The sequence below is a fragment of the Herpailurus yagouaroundi genome, unplaced genomic scaffold, assembly GCF_014898765.1.
Source record: "Herpailurus yagouaroundi ecotype Mexico unplaced genomic scaffold, PumYag 29, whole genome shotgun sequence".
NCBI classification, from domain to species: Eukaryota; Metazoa; Chordata; class Mammalia; order Carnivora; family Felidae; genus Herpailurus; species Herpailurus yagouaroundi.
This window is the reverse complement of record NW_024412377.1, coordinates 102,666,758-102,683,459: the sequence shown is the minus strand read 5'-3', so window position 1 is coordinate 102,683,459 and position 16,702 is coordinate 102,666,758. Positions and strand designations below refer to the sequence as shown.

Below are 16,702 nucleotides of genomic sequence, written 5' to 3'. Positions count from 1 at the left end.
CCCCCCCCCCCCCCATTTCTAACTTTTCTACCAGCCCCCTAAGAAATAGCACAGCAATAGAGTGGTTCAGAATGGCTGCTAAAGAGGCAGGCTCTGGAAGCAGTTATTGTTTTCATATGAGCACATTATTTAATTCTTCTAACATTCATCTTAAATGGGAATAATGATACAGATGCATGTTTGGGTTTAGGGAGGATTAAAGGAAGGATATTCTGCTCAGGAACCCTTACCCCAGAGCCTGTACACAGGAAGTAGTTGATAAATGATTAACACTATTCTCTTTGCCCAGCCAAGTCCTACCCATGATCCGAGTACCAGCTCCAGCCCTTTCCAAAGACTCCATAAAGTATTCCAGGAGCCCACCATGAAACAAAAGCCCACCATGAGCTCTTCTATCACACCAATTATCTGCACCCTTCATCTTGTTGGCAACTCTTTGGGGCTCAGGCCTCATCAGGTCCCTCCATATGGCAGGGTGCACAGGGTTAAGAACTGTCCTTCTTAGAACTCCCAAATATAAGTAATCATAAGCAATAGCTCATGGACTACACATAATAACTAATAGGGCAGGAACTCGAAACATGGCCTTGCTCATTCTTGCATCTGGGATTAACCTTATTGTATTCTTTGATTTGAGGCATGCCAAAAAAGACTTCCACCCCCAAATCTCTCCACACCTGCACAGAGGTTTTTCTTTGGGTTCATCTGTCACCCTGTTTCCTCTTCTTTTAAATGTAAAATCTTTGCCAAAAGGGATCCACACTCACCTCACCTGAATGAGTTTCTTGATTTTTCTGAGATAGTGTTTTAATTGTGAACTAAAACAAGGGAGATGTATCCCAGAGAAAATGTAATCTACTTTATAATTAATCCATCTGTTCATTCTGCCCATTTGTATACTCATTTAGTATTTTTTGAATACCTCCTGTATGCCAGGCTCTGTTTGCTCCTGCAGGGGTGGCTCTGCTAGGAAAGTCCTCTTCAAGAGTCTGAACAGGGGATTGATTCTCCAGTCTTCCCAATGCTTCTTTGGAAGCCAGTGTATCAAATATCTCTGCCTGGGTATAAGGAAAATATAAAGTCATTCAACTGAACAACTGTAGTTCAAGGGCAGTGGTTTATTTATATCTTATCCTGAGTATCCCTTATGTTTCCTGGCATTTGGTAGGTTGGTAAGGTTAAGTGGATGGATGGATGGATGGATGGATGGATGGATGGATGGATGGATGTTGTAGATAACATGAGTGTTAATTTGAGTTCCTCAGAAGCAGATCCTGAGATAAGGATTTGAGTCATTTATTTGGGAGGTTATCCCAGGAAGTGTTGATAAGGGAGACAGGTAAGAGAAGGATGCCAACAAACCATATGTTATCAAGCAGGCTATCATTCTGATAAGCACCTGGTTACTTACCAGGCATTGAATACTGAATGTCTCTTCTGTCTTCCTTTCTCCCTGCTTAAGTGAATGGTCATGGAATTCAGATGTTCTAAATGGGGATGCAAATGCACAAATATTATACATGTTGGTTGCCTTCAAGTAAGGGAGCATCCTCTTTACCATCCCTTAAGACCAGAGGCTTTCCACAGACTGTCCAAGATCTTGGGTGAATTCAGCATGTGCTTGGGCAGGTTTAAGTAGTTTATAGAAAATATATCTCCTTTTTCATATGTAAAGAAACAGCTTTTTGTTCAAAGCCACTCACCTATTCCAGGACAGGATAAGTTACTTATAAGTCTACCTGACTTCATATCCCATCATCACTTCTTAGCTGTGTGACCTGGAACAGGCTGCTTAAAGTCTCTTTGATGAGGTTTTGGGATGATGAGGGTTTTGGAGCTGATGGCCAAGAAAGAATTCTTAAAGAGGTCTCCGGTGCAAAAAGGTGATTTTATTAAAGCACGGGGACAGGACCCATGGGCAGGAAGAGCTGCACTGGGGTTGTGAAGAGTGAATTTTTATATACTGTGGGGCTGAGGGAGGTAAAGTCAAAAGAGAAGTTTTGAAAGAGATTTTCACATGCTAAAGACTCACAGATTACTGGAGGCCTAGCTATTGTCAAGCTAAGGTTGTTTTTCCTCTAGCAAAGCATTAACATTAAGACAGTAGGGAGTTCCTGGACTTTAGGCTATTGATGAGATTGCATTTTTCTTGTAAACTGGTGGAGACTCTTATCAGTTTAACCACTTGTTTTGGGGTTTTTGTTTTGTTTTGTTTTGTTTAGTCCTTTCCTGTTTCTGGGTAGCTGGGAATGTCCAAGGAATATCACACATATCTCGCCTGGGGTCAGGGGGAGGTGTGCGGGGTGTGGTAGCTTGCACTTTGCCCTCAGCCTGCATTATGCTTCCTCCTCACCTTTGCCTCAGTTTCCCCATCTGCAAAATGGCAGTAGTAATATCATGTCTCTCAATACGGACGTTGAAGTAATTGAGACTATATTTGTTAAGTATTTATTAATGACTGGCAAAGCGTAAGTGCTCAGTAAGTGAAAACTATTATTATTATTGCTTGGAATGAGTAAAAATGTGTGCTATGTGAATTTTAAAATTCTAAATTCCTTTAACATTGTTAAAAATACAACTATAACAGGAATATGCAGATGGATAAAACAATCTGGGTTTCTTTTTTAAGTTTATTTATTTACTTAGAGCACACACATGCGCACAGCAGGGGCAGAGAGGGAGAGAGAATCCCAAGCAGGCTCCACAGTGTCAGCACAGAACCCAATACAGGGCTCAATCTAATGAACCCTGAGATCATGGCCTGAGCTGAAATCAAGAGCCAGATGCTTAACCAACTGAGCCACCCAGGTGCCCCAAGCAATCTGGGTTTCTGATAAATGTTTTGAGCCTTTGTGAGCCTTCTACTAAGAAAAATTATTCAAGGGCACGTGAGTGGCTCAGTTGGTTAAGCATCCGACTTTGGCTCAGGTCATGATCTCGTGGTTCATGAATTCGAGCCCTGTGTTGGGCTCTGTGCTGACTGCTCAGAGCCTTGAGCCTGCTTTGGATTCTGTGTCTCCTTCTCTCTCTGCCCCTCCCCTGCTTGCATTCTGTCTCTCTGTCTGTCTGTCTGCCTCTCTCTCTCTCTCTCTCTCTCAAAAATAAATAAATATTTTTTTTTAAAAGAAAAAAGATTATTCAGGCTCATCATCCAGTGCCAACAAAGCTGAAATAAAAAATTTAATACTGTTAATTTAATTCCCCAGTGTCAAACCTTAAAGAGACTAGAATTTAAGGGTATTTCAAACTCAGCTTTCCTATAGAGGCCATACAAAGAACAGGCAGGTTTAGTCAGCTTCTCTTGGTCTACCTTGGGAAAGATTAATGGGTGTCTTGGGTTTCAACATTAAGTTCTCATTTGTTAGATTTTTGTGACCTTCACTTCTTGACATTCGGGGGAAAAATTAGATCATTTTCTGTGCTCTGCTCTACATCTATTAGGTAGATCAACTAGAAATTGTGTTCAGCTACTAGTAACTGTGACTTAAAATATTGTTTTAAATCAAGCAGAGGTATTTTCCCCCTTATACAATAAGAAGTGTGGAATTAAGGGGCACCTGAGTGGCTCAGTTGATTAAGCATCTGACTTTGGCTCAGGTCATGATCTCACAGTTCATGGGTTCAAGCCCCACATTGGGCTCTGAGCTGATAGTTCAGATCCTGGAGCCTGCTTCAGATTCTGTGTCTCCCTCTCTCTCTCTGCCCCTCCCCCATGACACTCTGTCTCTCTCCAAAAATAAATAAACATTAAAAAAAATTTTTATTAAAGTGTGGAGTTAAATAGTCTGAAGCAGATATGGTGACTCCAAAGTGTCCTGAAGGACCTAGGCTCCTTCCAGCTTCTAGGGTATGATCTCTGTCCTCATACTCATAAGGTGAATACTGGAGTTCCAGCCATCACTTCAGTGCTCCAGGTAAAGAGAAGGAAGATGCAGGGAAAAGACAAGTGAGGCCTTCTGGCTGAGTCATCCCACTTTAAAGAGCTTTCTCTGTAAGCTCCATTCATTGACTTCGGTTATATTTCATTGCCAACCCTCTACCACGTACATATCTCTAAAAAGAAGGCTGGCTGTTTTAGTGGGCACCTTGCCACACACAGCAATATATGGATTCTGTTAGTAGAAAGAAAGGGAAAGATTATACTGCTTAGAGATCTAGCCATCTTTGCCACAGTGAGCCCTTAACAAATTGTTTTAAAAATACAAAAGGAGAAGGATAATAAATAACCTGCTAACTAATCCCTTTGGCCTCCTTTGAGTTCTTTGAGGCCAAGAACTGTGCCCCATTCATCACTGTGTCCCCAAGGCCTAGCTCAGTACCTAGCACACAGTAAGTGCTCAATAAATGGGAGTTTGATGATTGAACTAGATAATGAGGTATGGGTATAAAATAACAAGAATGATTTTATATGCTTCCATACAAATCCATCTCCTGAATCCAGACTTGACCTTTAATGAACCATTTTCACATCAACTCAACAAGAGAGTATTATAATTATCCTCATTTTATAGATGAGGAAACTGAGGCTATGAGAGCTTAAGTAACATGCCCAAGGTGAGACATTTTCAGGGCATGGCCTCATGTAACAGCAGATGAAGTCACCAGACCTTCCATCAAAGTGGAAATGACCCATTATTCACCAGGGAGGAGCAGAGCAGTGTCTGCACCAGCAGGGAAGCCGGGCAGCATCGTGCTCTCCTGATCCCCTCAGCCACATCACCTGTCCACCACACAGGCCCTGGCCTGATGGCCACTGCCCCTGCTCCATGGGGCACAATGATTTAGATGGATTATCTCATTTTCTTCCTGTTTTGCAGATGAGGACATTGGATTCCCCACAGAAGTTAGGCTTCTTATCCGAGGTTACACAGCTCAGAGAGGAAAGAGGAGATTAGAACGAGGTGTACCAACTCCTCATCTGGTGCAAAATAGGACCCCAAGTTTCCATCAGCACCAACCTCTCAAGAAATCAGTGTGATTGCCTGGAAGCAGGACTAAGATGAATGTCGCTCTGTTCGAGGTACGTCTTTCCACCACCCCCGGCCAACGCGTTCCACTCCTGGGGAGCACACGCCAGCATTTGTGACGGGAGGTGCAGTGTAGAGTCACAGACTGCATATTTCAGTAGCTCTTGGGAGAGACGAGGCATTAACAACAATTGGGGGTGGGGAGTATGAACGACATTGCCACCTTTCCATGCCAGTAGCGTCTAGGAGCAAACACCTCAGTCTCGGCCCCAAAAATGGAAGATGCAAGTAGTAGTAGGGTGACCAACCACTCTGGTTTGCACAGGCCCATCCCACTTTAAGACTGAAAATCCTGCATCCCAAGAAATTGCTCAGATCCTGGAAAACAAGGATTCACCCATCTTATCTCTGTTGTTCTTCATGGGCCATATGTTTAAAGACTTTCAGGGGAACCTGGAGAAGGGGCAAACAGGGAGGAACCAAAGGTAGCTAGTCTATTACATTGTATTCAACCCAGCAAAGAGTGATTTGTTGAGTGCTGAGCTGATGACAGGCACTGTGTCATGTCCTGCCTGGATGTGAGAGGCAGGCACTCAGCCAGCACCAAGTGAAGGGCTTCTTGGGGATGAATGCATTAATCCTCACAGCACCCCTAAGAGGCAGATCCTATTGTTCCTCCACTTGCAGAGAGGGATCTGAAGCACAGGGAGATTACAGAATGTGCCCAAATTTAAACAGCAAGAAGGTAGCAGGGGCACCATGTGAGCCTGGCAGAGCGATTCCAGGCTGTTTGTTCCCTTCTTCTTTGCACTGCCTCCCAGAGGGGAGATGGCCAGTAGCCTGGTGCTCGCTTCAGCAGCACATATAGTAAATTGGGACGAAACAGTGAAGATTAGCATGGCCCCTGTATAAGGATGACATGCACATTCACAAAGCGTTCCGTACTTTGTGCAGTTCCCCAGCAAACCACCACCCTTGGCAGATTAACTCGGAGGAAACGGTATGAGTCAAAGCACAACATGAGGCACTGAATAATGAAATTGTGACATTTCCCTAGAAAAATATTTCTGTAAAGCAGTCTATGACAGGTGAATGAAGCTGAGTTACACCTGAAATTGATGTGCAAACATGTCGTTTCTACAGATCTCTGAAATGAGAAAATGTCAACTTAAAAAAAAGAAACCGGTAGCCTGGGAGGCAGGACAAGGCAAAGGCTCAAACCCCTGAAGGAATAATAATGATGTTACCTTCACTGACATGCATTGAGCAGTGATCATGGGCCAGGCCTTTACTCAGCCTCTACACAAAATGTCTCGTTTAACCCTTACTACCAGGAGCATGGTGCTGTAATCTCCATGTACAGAGGATCAGCCTGGCTGAGAGAGGTCAAGCCCCTTACCCAAAGTTATATAGGAGGTGGAGCTGGGATACAAAAACAGAAATCTAATCCCATGAAAGGGCAGAACTGGGTGGTAGTTAGGAGCTCTGGCTATTACCCATGGAGAGGCTAGTTGAGGGCCAGATGAGAGCCACTAAGTGCCCTGGACATTTAGCCATTCCTGTCTTCTTGTTTCTTGTGTGTGTGCCAAGCAGTATAGGACACTAGTCTTGAGCCCTGGGGTGTGCTCAGCTAGCAGCCCCAGAGCTGCTGGTGGCCGCCATTGTTTTGCAAGGCGACGAACCAAAAGCTACCCTGAGAGTTTCACAGTGCAGCACAGAACTTTCAATCCTACCATAATAGTTTTTCTTTAAGAATAAATGCCACAGCATGGTGCTATTTTGCGAAGCAGCTTTCCACACCCACCCTAGCCTATCCCTCAATTGTTGGTGTTTGCATCCTGTTCCAGAGAAAGGCTGAAAACACATTATCTACCTACACACAACGGTGGCAGGGAGGAGGCCTTGTCAGGCCCGGCCCTGTCACGGAGCTGCACGCTCGGGTTATTATCACTGCATAAATGAAAGGCATTATTAGTACAGACATATTCCAGAAGCAGCTTGTTTAAAAATCATTCAAGAGGGTGGATACCTGAGAGTCCGTGCTGCCTTTATACCCACAGAGCTCTCCTGGCAGCAGCAAGTTCTGGGAGCTCCAACCTCCCACTGGAGAGTCACAGGCTTTGCAGGCCTGCAAGGCACAGAAAAGCTTTCAGAGAGAATTCCTACTCCTTTACCCTTTATTGACTGCAAGTATAACTGAGGCTTCTGGTCAGTGGAATGATCTCAAAGAGGGGCCACTTCATCCAACCATCAAGAGGGGACTGGGCTGGGGTGAGAAGTGGGTTCTTTAGAAAACAGAATGAACTCCACTGCTTCTCCCACAACAAAAAAGGGGGAAGTGAGCCCCAAAGCAGAGGGGTGTTACCTCTCCACAAACAAATAAACCACCTTCAAAGGTACTAAAGCCACGAAGGACCCTAAGCTAGTCTGTACCGGAGCTAGAGAATCTGGTGGAAAAGCAGTAGTAACTGCCCTGATCCAGCTGAGAACACTGGGGCTCATGTGTAATGTTGATGGTGATTAAAAACAATCATCATCATGTTTTGCCACATGCCAGGCACTAATCTAACTGCTTGACATATGGATTTAATATTTGTGACAACCCTATGAGGTAAGTTTTATTATCATCTCTATTTTACAGATGTGGAAAGTAAGGCACGGAGAAGTTAACTACTTATTCCAGATCACACAGCTGGAAAATGGCAGAGCTGGGATTTGAACACGGGAGGTCCAGGGAAAACTGTGGGAGCATGCCTATAGGGTATTTTTAGGGGTATTATACAGCTGTGAAGTGTTGTGGGGTTCTGGGGTTCTAGCCTATTGCAGAATGCGAGTGTTCATTTTCCTTTCTTGTAGCAAAGCTGCCTTCTGGGCCCTGTACACAGGGAGCCAGAGGCCCAAAGCGCTGCTCAATGGAGACAATTCCCAGGTTCTAACCGGGAGCTGGAGCAAGAAAGTGTGTCATCTCTGACGTAAAAGTGTCGGACACCAGATTACCTGTAAATACACTGTGTTGCCCTCCTTCGTGACCTGAATGAAACTACTCTCTTTTATCTCTTCAAACCAAAGGTTTTCTTCACGTCTGCAAAGGAGATGAAAGAACAGGTGTCACCTGCCCAGGCTGAATTTGAAGGGTTCGAACTGCAGGCCTCAAAAGTATCACACTTCTGTTTATTTCTCCTGAGACCTTGTGCCTTCTCCTCACTGGCCACTTCCCGAATCAGTCCCAAGAAAAATGTACCCCAGAATCGCCTGGGCACTTCATTAGAGACCAGCTAGCTGTTTCCTGGGGGGGTCAACCTGATTTACATCCACTACTGAGCAAGATCCATTCCTCTGAAGAAAGAACCCCAGGATCAGAAGCAATGTTCATGATATACTTCTAAATTTAAAAACCAGATTACAGGGGCGCCTGGGTGGCGCAGTCGGTTAAGCGTCCGACTTCAGCCAGGTCACGATCTCGCGTTCCGTGAGTTCGAGCCCCGTGAGTTCAAGCCCCGCGTCGGGCTCTGGGCTGATGGCTCAGAGCCTGGAGCCTGTTTCCAATTCTGTGTCTCCCTCTCTCTCTGCCCCTCCCCCGTTCATGCTCTGTCTCTCTCTGTCCCAAAAATAAATAAATGTTGAAAAAAAAAATGTAAAAACCAGATTACAAAACAATATGTAAGTTATGATAGTATTTGGGGAGAAAAAATAACAATAACAGTTAATGTTTTTTGAGTGCTTATTATGTGCCAAACATGGTGCTACCTCGTCCATTAATCTTCAGAGAGACACAATGAGGCAGCTATGGCATGAGTTAGGAATGGCCCGAGGTGGGTATAGCGTGAGGTGGATATGAAAACTCTTGAGACTGAAAAGATTAAATAAATCACTCAAGGCATGAGTGATAGGGTCAGGAATTAAACCCAGGCTGACTGACAACATGCCCTATTCACATCACCATTTGACCCTTCAGCCTCCATAGTCACCATCTTTCCAAGAATGTTTGTATAATAAAAAGCCTTCGATTATAGAACTAGTTTCCCCCTCCGGAGCAAAGGGCAGCCTTGCTTACTAGCCATTGTAAAATATCTGCATTCCTTAAGCTCAGGATTCTTCTATGTAATGCAACCCACTGCCTCTGTAGGTTTCACCTTGTCCTAGTGCTTTCACACTATGAGAAGTAGGGCTCAGGGAAAATGCTCATTATTGTTGGCACTTTAGCTACTGCTATTGCTGTGAATAATAAGCTATTCTTTTGTCTCTAACCCAAGAGTCTCGTATCTTCTATGAAACTGGCAGTCTAACTCAGAAGAGTAACATTTTGGTTTTTTTATTTTTTTAACATTTATTCATTTTAGAGAGACAGAGAGACAGAGCATGAGTGGGAGAGGGGCAGAGAGAGAGAAGGAGAAACAGAGTCTGAAGCAGGGTCCAGGCTCTGAGTTGTGATCACAGAGCCGGACGCAGGGCTCAAACTCATGGACCATGAGATCATGACCTGAGCCAAAGTCAGATGCCTAACCGACTGAACTACCCAGGTGCCCCCAGGAGAGTAACATTTTAGACACTTCATAGTTTGTGATGATTAGTCAGTGGTTCTAACATGGTATAGTCTACTTTTCTCAATCTGAGAGGGCCCTATCCATTTTATTCATTCAGCTGAGATCTCTTATCCTGTCATTATTTTCTTTCTTGTAGATAATTTTGTTTAATAGTGAAAAAAAAAAGAGGGTATACAAGTGACCATGCCCCATCTGTTGAAAGTAAATTAGGAGATAATCCCACTGACCATTAAAAGGCAAGAATCACGGCAGCTCAAGTCTCCTTCATGAACGTGGTTAGGAAATCAAAGGTACAGATCAACAGGAAATAAGGGATTGGTTGAAATTCTCTGATGTAAAAAGAGAATTAAAACACCACTGTTCTGGGGCGACTGGGTAGCTCAGTCAGTTAAGTGTCTGACTCTTGATTTCGGCTCAGGTCATAATCTCATGGTTCATGAGTTCGAGCCCACATTGGGCTCAGAGCTGACAGTGGGGAGCCTGCTTGAGATTATCTCTCTCCCTCTCTTTTCCCCTTCCTTGCTCGTGTTCTCTCTCTCTCTCTCTCAAAATAAATAAACTTAAAAAAAAAAAACCACCCCTGTGCTTAGGGCAGATTGGTCAAAAGTTGCAAAAAGAATTGAAGAAAGTAAACTATAGCCTATGTTTGCCTCTGAGAATGCATCCTCACTGCAGATGTACCAGGAAGACCAACAATCACTGATTTCACATACAGATTCTGTCCTCAGGAGTGCATTTTCTAAATAGGATATGCCTTTGTTCCATCCTACGGCACAGATAGATACTATAGAATTTGTAAAATGGAGTCTGTTTTTGATTCCAGCCCTGCAGTAGGACAAAAGAGCATGTATAAATGTGGCCATATTGAGATTTTTGTCCTAAAATATTGCTGGAGAAAAAAGGTAATTATAAGGTGTACTCAAAAACATTTCACACAGTTATTCCCTTTAATTTTTTCCAGCTATGGGAAGTCATGACCATGTTACAAATAATAAGCTCTGAAAATAGAGCATTCAAGGAAAGAATGTAGTAATCAAAATGCATGATAAAATTATTCTGACTCAAATTTTCCAGTACAAACAATCATTGTGCTACCTGGTAACTCGGCATAAGCAAATCATGTAAATGAATGTAATTAGTATTACTTTGATACAAAAGCCAAGAGTTTGTAATTCTTTTCTTTTCTCTCATTTTCAGGACCCTTTACTCTAACCTCATACATGGGCACTGAAGAACACTGAAGGGCTTCCATATTACAGTATCAAGATTTATTGGCTGTGAAAAGGGGGCCCAAATTAAGTTCCTTCTCTTAACTGCTTCACTTTGGAATGGAGAACTGGTAATGAACTTCTTTAGGAACTGGGATGCCCTCAAGCAGTAAGAGTGTTACAAGGAGCTCAGTCCCGGGGCTGAGTGGCAGAGAGACTCCCACACATTCAGCCCAAGTTTGCAATATCGTAGAGCAGAAGCCAAAATTGGGAATGAAGAGCGTGCATGACGACAGTTGCCCATGATGTTCCTAGATGAACTCTCAGCAGAGACTGATCTTTGAAAGATAAAAGTCATTTTCAACAATAGCCAAATTATGGAAAGAGCCTAAATGTCCATCACTGATGAATGGATGAAGAAATTGTGGTTTATACACACCATGGAATACTACTTGGCAATGAGAAAGAATGAAATATGGCCTTTTGTAGCAACGTGAATGGAACTGGAGAGTGTTATGCTAAGTGAAGTAAGTCATAGGGAGAAAGACAGATACCATATGTTTTCACTCTTATGTGGATCCTGAGAAACTTAACAGAAGACCATGGGGGAGGGGAAGGGAAAACTAAAGTTAGAAAGGGAGAGAGCCAAACCATAAGAGACTCTTAAAAACTGAGAATAAACTGAGGGTTAATGGGAGGGTGGGAGGGAAGGGAGGGTGGGTGATGGACATTGAGGAGGGCACCTGTTGGGATGAGCACTGGGTGTTATATGGAAACCAATTTGACAATAAATTTCATATTAAAAAAAGAAAGAAAGAAAGATATAAGTCCAGAGTAGAAAAGGCAGGATAATATTAGTCTCCAGCTTGATCAACCTAAGTGGTTTCCCATTTACCTTCCATAGTGCAATTTAATATTACCTACCTACCAATCTCTCTCCCTCTTTCTTTCTCTCTCTTTCTCTTTCTCTTCTCCTCTCCTCCCTATTACACACTTATAATTTCATCCTTATTGAAACACATTGATCCTGAATCTCCTTGGCCCCAGTCCCATACACATCCATCTTTGTGACTCTCCACACCCACGTCAAGTTGGTAAACACTTCTCAAGAGAAGTGAGCTCTCAGTTCCCTGAGAACTCAGAAGCCCTGCTTCACTAGATTGGAAAATAAATGTATTCACACAATGAGTTTCTGAGGACTTACTGTCAAATCCCCATTCCTCCCATTTAAGGAGTTTCCTCTTGGTCTTCTCATTGTTTTATAGCAGTTTTGTTGAGATATAATTCACACTCCCATTAAAGGTATAATTCAGTAGGTTTTAGTATATTCAGAGTCTTGCATCACCTCAGAGGTGATGCCACTCCCATTTCTCCCCCATATCCCCCCTTCTAGTCCCACTGCAGCCCTTGGCAATCACTCATCTACTTTCTGTTTTTATGCACTTGCCTGTTCTGGACATTTGCACGAATGGATCACACAATATGTGATCTTCTGTGACTGGCTCCTTTCACTCAGGATAATGTTTTCAGAGTCCAGCTGTGCTGTGCTGTTGCACGCATGAGTACTTCATTCCTTTTTATCGAGGAATATTATTCCATTGTATGGATATACCACATTTTATTTACCTCCTCATCAGTTGATGAGCATTTGGGTTGTTGCCACTTTGGGGCTCTTATGAACAATGCTGCTGTGAGTATTCTTGTACAAGTTTTTGTGTAGATGTACGTTTTCATTTATCTTGGGAATATCTAGGAGTAGAATTGCTGTGTCATATGCTAAGATTGTGTTTAACCTTTTGAGGAACTGCTAGAGTGTTCTTCCAAGCAACTGCATTGTTTCATAGTCCCACTAGCAATGTCTGAGGGTTCTAATTTCTCCACATTCCCACCAACACTTGTTACTATTTGGTTTTGATTGTAGCTATCTTAATGGATGTGAAGTATTGCATTGTGATTTTGATCTACATTTTCCTGATGGCTAATAATGTTGAACCTCTTTGCATCTACTCATCCATCTTTTTTATATCTTCTTTGTGGACATCTATTAAGATATTTTGCCCATTTGTTTGAGAGAGAGAGAGAAAGAGAGAGCACACATATGTGCGACTAGGGGAGGGGTAGAGAGAGAGGGAGAGAGAGACAGAATCCCAAGGAGGCTCTGGACTCAGTGCGGAGCCCCACGTGGGGTTCCATCTCACAACCTTAAGATCATGACCTGTGCTGAAATCACGAGTCAGATGCTTAACCAACTGAACCACCCAGGTGCCTCTATTTTGCCCATTTTTAATCAGGTTATTTATCTTCTATTATTGAGTCATAGAAGTTCTTTCTATGTGTTCTAGAACTGTATCCCTTATCACATATATGACTTGCAAATATTTCTCCCTTTCTATGGGTTGTCTTTTCACTTTCTTGATATGTCATTTGAATCTGAAGCAAAAAAACAAACAATGAACAAAAAAAAAACTTAAAAGATTTTTTGAGTTTATTTATTTTGAGAGAGAGAGAGAGAATGAGCACAAATAGGGGAGAGGCAGAGAGAGGGAAGAGAGAGAATCCCAAGCAGGTTCTGCAGTGTCTCTGCAGAGACCAACATGGGGCTTGAACTCACACACCGTGAGATTATAACTTGAGCCAAAACCAAGATTTGGACACTTGACCCACTGAGCCACCCAGGCATTGCCCCCCAAAAATCTTTTAATTTTGATGAAGCCCATATTATGTATTTTCCTTGTTATTGCTTGTACTCATAGTATCATGTCTTAAAAAAAATGCATAATCCAAGACCATGAAGATTTACAACTCTTTTCTTCTAACCTGTTTTATAGTTTTAGCTCATACTTCTAGGTCTTTAATTTATTTTGAGTTAATTTTTGTATATTTTATAAATTTTGTATGGAAGTAAATGCTCTACCTGGATTTTTAGGTAACCACAATTACCTTATGAAACTGAAACCTTTTTAATTTGGAAGGAGAAGTTATATGGTGGAATATAACAGCCCTGTTACTGTAGCACTTTCTCTTACAAATGAAACACAGTGTCAGTGGGCCAAGCCCAGCAACAACTATTTTCCTTCTGAGCTCTGGCTTGGCCATCAGCAGCCTCCATGCAAACAAAGTCGCCATTCAGAAAGGTAGAGTCAAGCCATAGGAAACAGCAGTACAACAAGCTGAAAATAGCACTCTTGATCTCAAAAATACAAAAAGATCTATTCTTCCACATATCATTTTCAAGTTAGATGATGAGAATATTCCATCGGACAAGAAGTTGTTACCAGGACGCATCTCCTGGGGACCTTTGCTTACCCTGAGTAAGCATTTGGAACCGTCTTCAGTTATCTCCATTACTAATGCATTACTTTTCAACTTTATTCAGGATCTTTATTTACCTGGGGTGTTTATTAAAAATATACCTTTGAGGTGCCTGGGTGATCAGTTGGTTAAGCGCCCAACTTTGATTCAGGTCATGATCTCACGGTTTGTGAAATCAAGCTCCACGTTGGTCTCTGTGCTGACAATTCAGAGCCTGGAGCCTGCTTCAGATTCTGTGTCTCCCTCTCTCTGCCTCTCCCCTGGTCACATTCTGTCTCTTTCAATTTCTTTCTTTCTCAAAAATAAATAAGCATTACCTTTTTTTTTTTTTTTTTTTTTTTGAAATCTATCTTCTGGAATGCCTGAATGGCTCAGTCAGTTAAGCATCTGACTTCGGTTCAGGTCATGATCTCATGGTTGGTGAGTTGGAGCCCCACATTGGGCTCTGTGCTGACAGCTCAGAGCCTGGAACCTGCTTCAGTTTCCGTGTCTCCCTCTCTGTCTGCCCCTCCCCCTCGCACTCTGTCCATCTCTCTTTCAAAAATAAACAAACATTTAAAAAAAAAAATCTATCTTCCTTGGTCCCACCCCAGAATGGAAACTGTATGTCTAATGAGTAGCCCATGTGACTCTGACGTGGGCCATTCCTACACCTATTTTGAAAACAGCTGTGCTGAAGATTACCTAAGGACTCTGAATTATATTTAATTCGACCCCTTAGTGTGGCTTTCTTGTGGTTCATGTGCCACCCAAGCCTGTGGAAGGGGGGTAAGGTTTCTAGGGATTGAGAAAGGGAAGAGTAGAGTATCAGTATAAGTGAAATGGGGAAAAAGTTCAGCAGAGATCATCTGGAAGTCTTTTGAAGATACTCAGGACAGAAGGTAGAGAAAACTTGCCACATCTGAATATCACCTATATTATTATTATTTAATATTTTTCTTTGTATCAACGCATGTAATATTGCACACTCCTTTAGACTTGTCCTGAGAAATAGTATCCAGGTTAGGTATTTTTTTTTTTTTTTTGCAAATACACATTACAAAAAATATATAATTGTTGACATTTTTTAAACTGCCTGTGTGCTTCTAAAGTCTTTACAGAACTGCCAGAGATCACAGCATCATCCTTAGGAAAACAGCCTTTTACTCTGTGAGCTTCTAGAGAGCAGAGATCACGTTCATTCCCTTGGCAATTCCTTGTGATGCCCACTCTTCCTCCAGGAGAAAGAAAATTTTCAATGAAACCTCTGTATTCCAGAGTCAAGATTAACCTCTTGTCCACCTTCTAAACCAGGGCATAGTTCATTGGCAGGTAAGGGTTCTGAACAGTGTGATCTCCATGTCATGTACATATATGATTGTCACTATAAAATGCAAATACACTGCAAATTAAAAGTTAATGCAATGTCTCCAGAAGGTATCAGAATTACTATTACTTCTTTACTATTATTACTCTTTATTTCTTTACTTTAAAAGTTCAACCTTTTCAGGAAGGGCTTTAGAGTTAACAAAACATATATAATATTCCCAAGTGTATAAATTCAAAATGCTTACTTTTCTTGAAATGGGAAAAAAAGCGCAAATGTAACTTTTTGCAGGTTTAAGTTCTGTTAAACACATGCAAAGGAATATGTTCAGATCAATTTCAAATATGTGTTTATCAATGGCTATGTCTCCTTCTCCAACATTCCTTAATAAAGAGGTTTTAAGGCAGCTGCCTGCATATGCAAGAGTAAATTGATATCCTGATCTTCCAGGAACATAATGCAATCATAGTTTGCAAATGCAAATTTAGGGGAGACACTAGATGCAGTAAATAGAGATTTACGAGGTTGTCTCATTAATATTTCTTGGTAGCAGGTATTACACAAAAGGAGTGAAATGAATTCTTCTATAGCATTTGAGCACCCTACTCATAATGAGATATGTAAATGTTGCAAATCAGGAAGAATATAATAATGTTTTACATACCAATAGGGTAAGTTCAGTCCCATTTATTATACATTTGGTTATGTTTCTTCATGAGTGCTGCATTTGTGCCAATCACCATTTTTCAGGACTTAAAATGGAAGCATACTTTGATGTTTCCTTTCCTGGCTTAATGTTTTCACAGGGCCAGTTGAGTAAACACCTGCAGGAAAGACGCATATGCTTTAGGCAGAGCAGGAATCGTGTATTTTTATCAAAGCTCTAGACCCCTTTTGTTTGCGTAGCCAAAAGAAAACAAGTATCTCTATGTACTAAAGACACACTGGGGTGTAAAACCCAGAAGAGTTGGCTTTCTTTTCTTTTAAAGGATCTTATTCTGTTTTGCAATATGTATGTGTGTGTGATGAGCCTAGTTTCAAAAAGCAAAACACCCCACCAGGACCAAACTAGACCATTTGCTTAGAGAATAATACAAATGCACATAAGATTCAACTTTCTATACTTTTCTTGGTAGAACAATCATTACGATCCCAAGGACATTGGTGATTTCTTTAAAATATGCTTACCCTAGGCTTTCAACAATAGCCAAATCGTGGAAAAAGCCTAACTGTCCATCGTCTGCTGAATGGTTAAAGAAGATGTGGTTTATATATACAACGGAATGCTACCTGGCTATGAGAAAGAATGAAATCCTGCCATTTGCAGCAATGTGGATGGAACTGGAAGGGATTATGCTGAGTGAA

General features: G+C 41.9%; 1 non-coding gene across 1 annotated transcript; it reads left to right on the top strand.

The window, feature by feature from the left end:
* The first annotated feature begins 5,810 nt into the window (after nt 1–5,810).
* Nucleotides 5,811–5,916, top strand: LOC121016829 (U6 spliceosomal RNA). Its single transcript, XR_005784481.1, has one exon. It is a non-coding gene; the product is annotated as a U6 spliceosomal RNA (small nuclear RNA).
* Nucleotides 5,917–16,702: the final 10,786 nt, after the last annotated feature.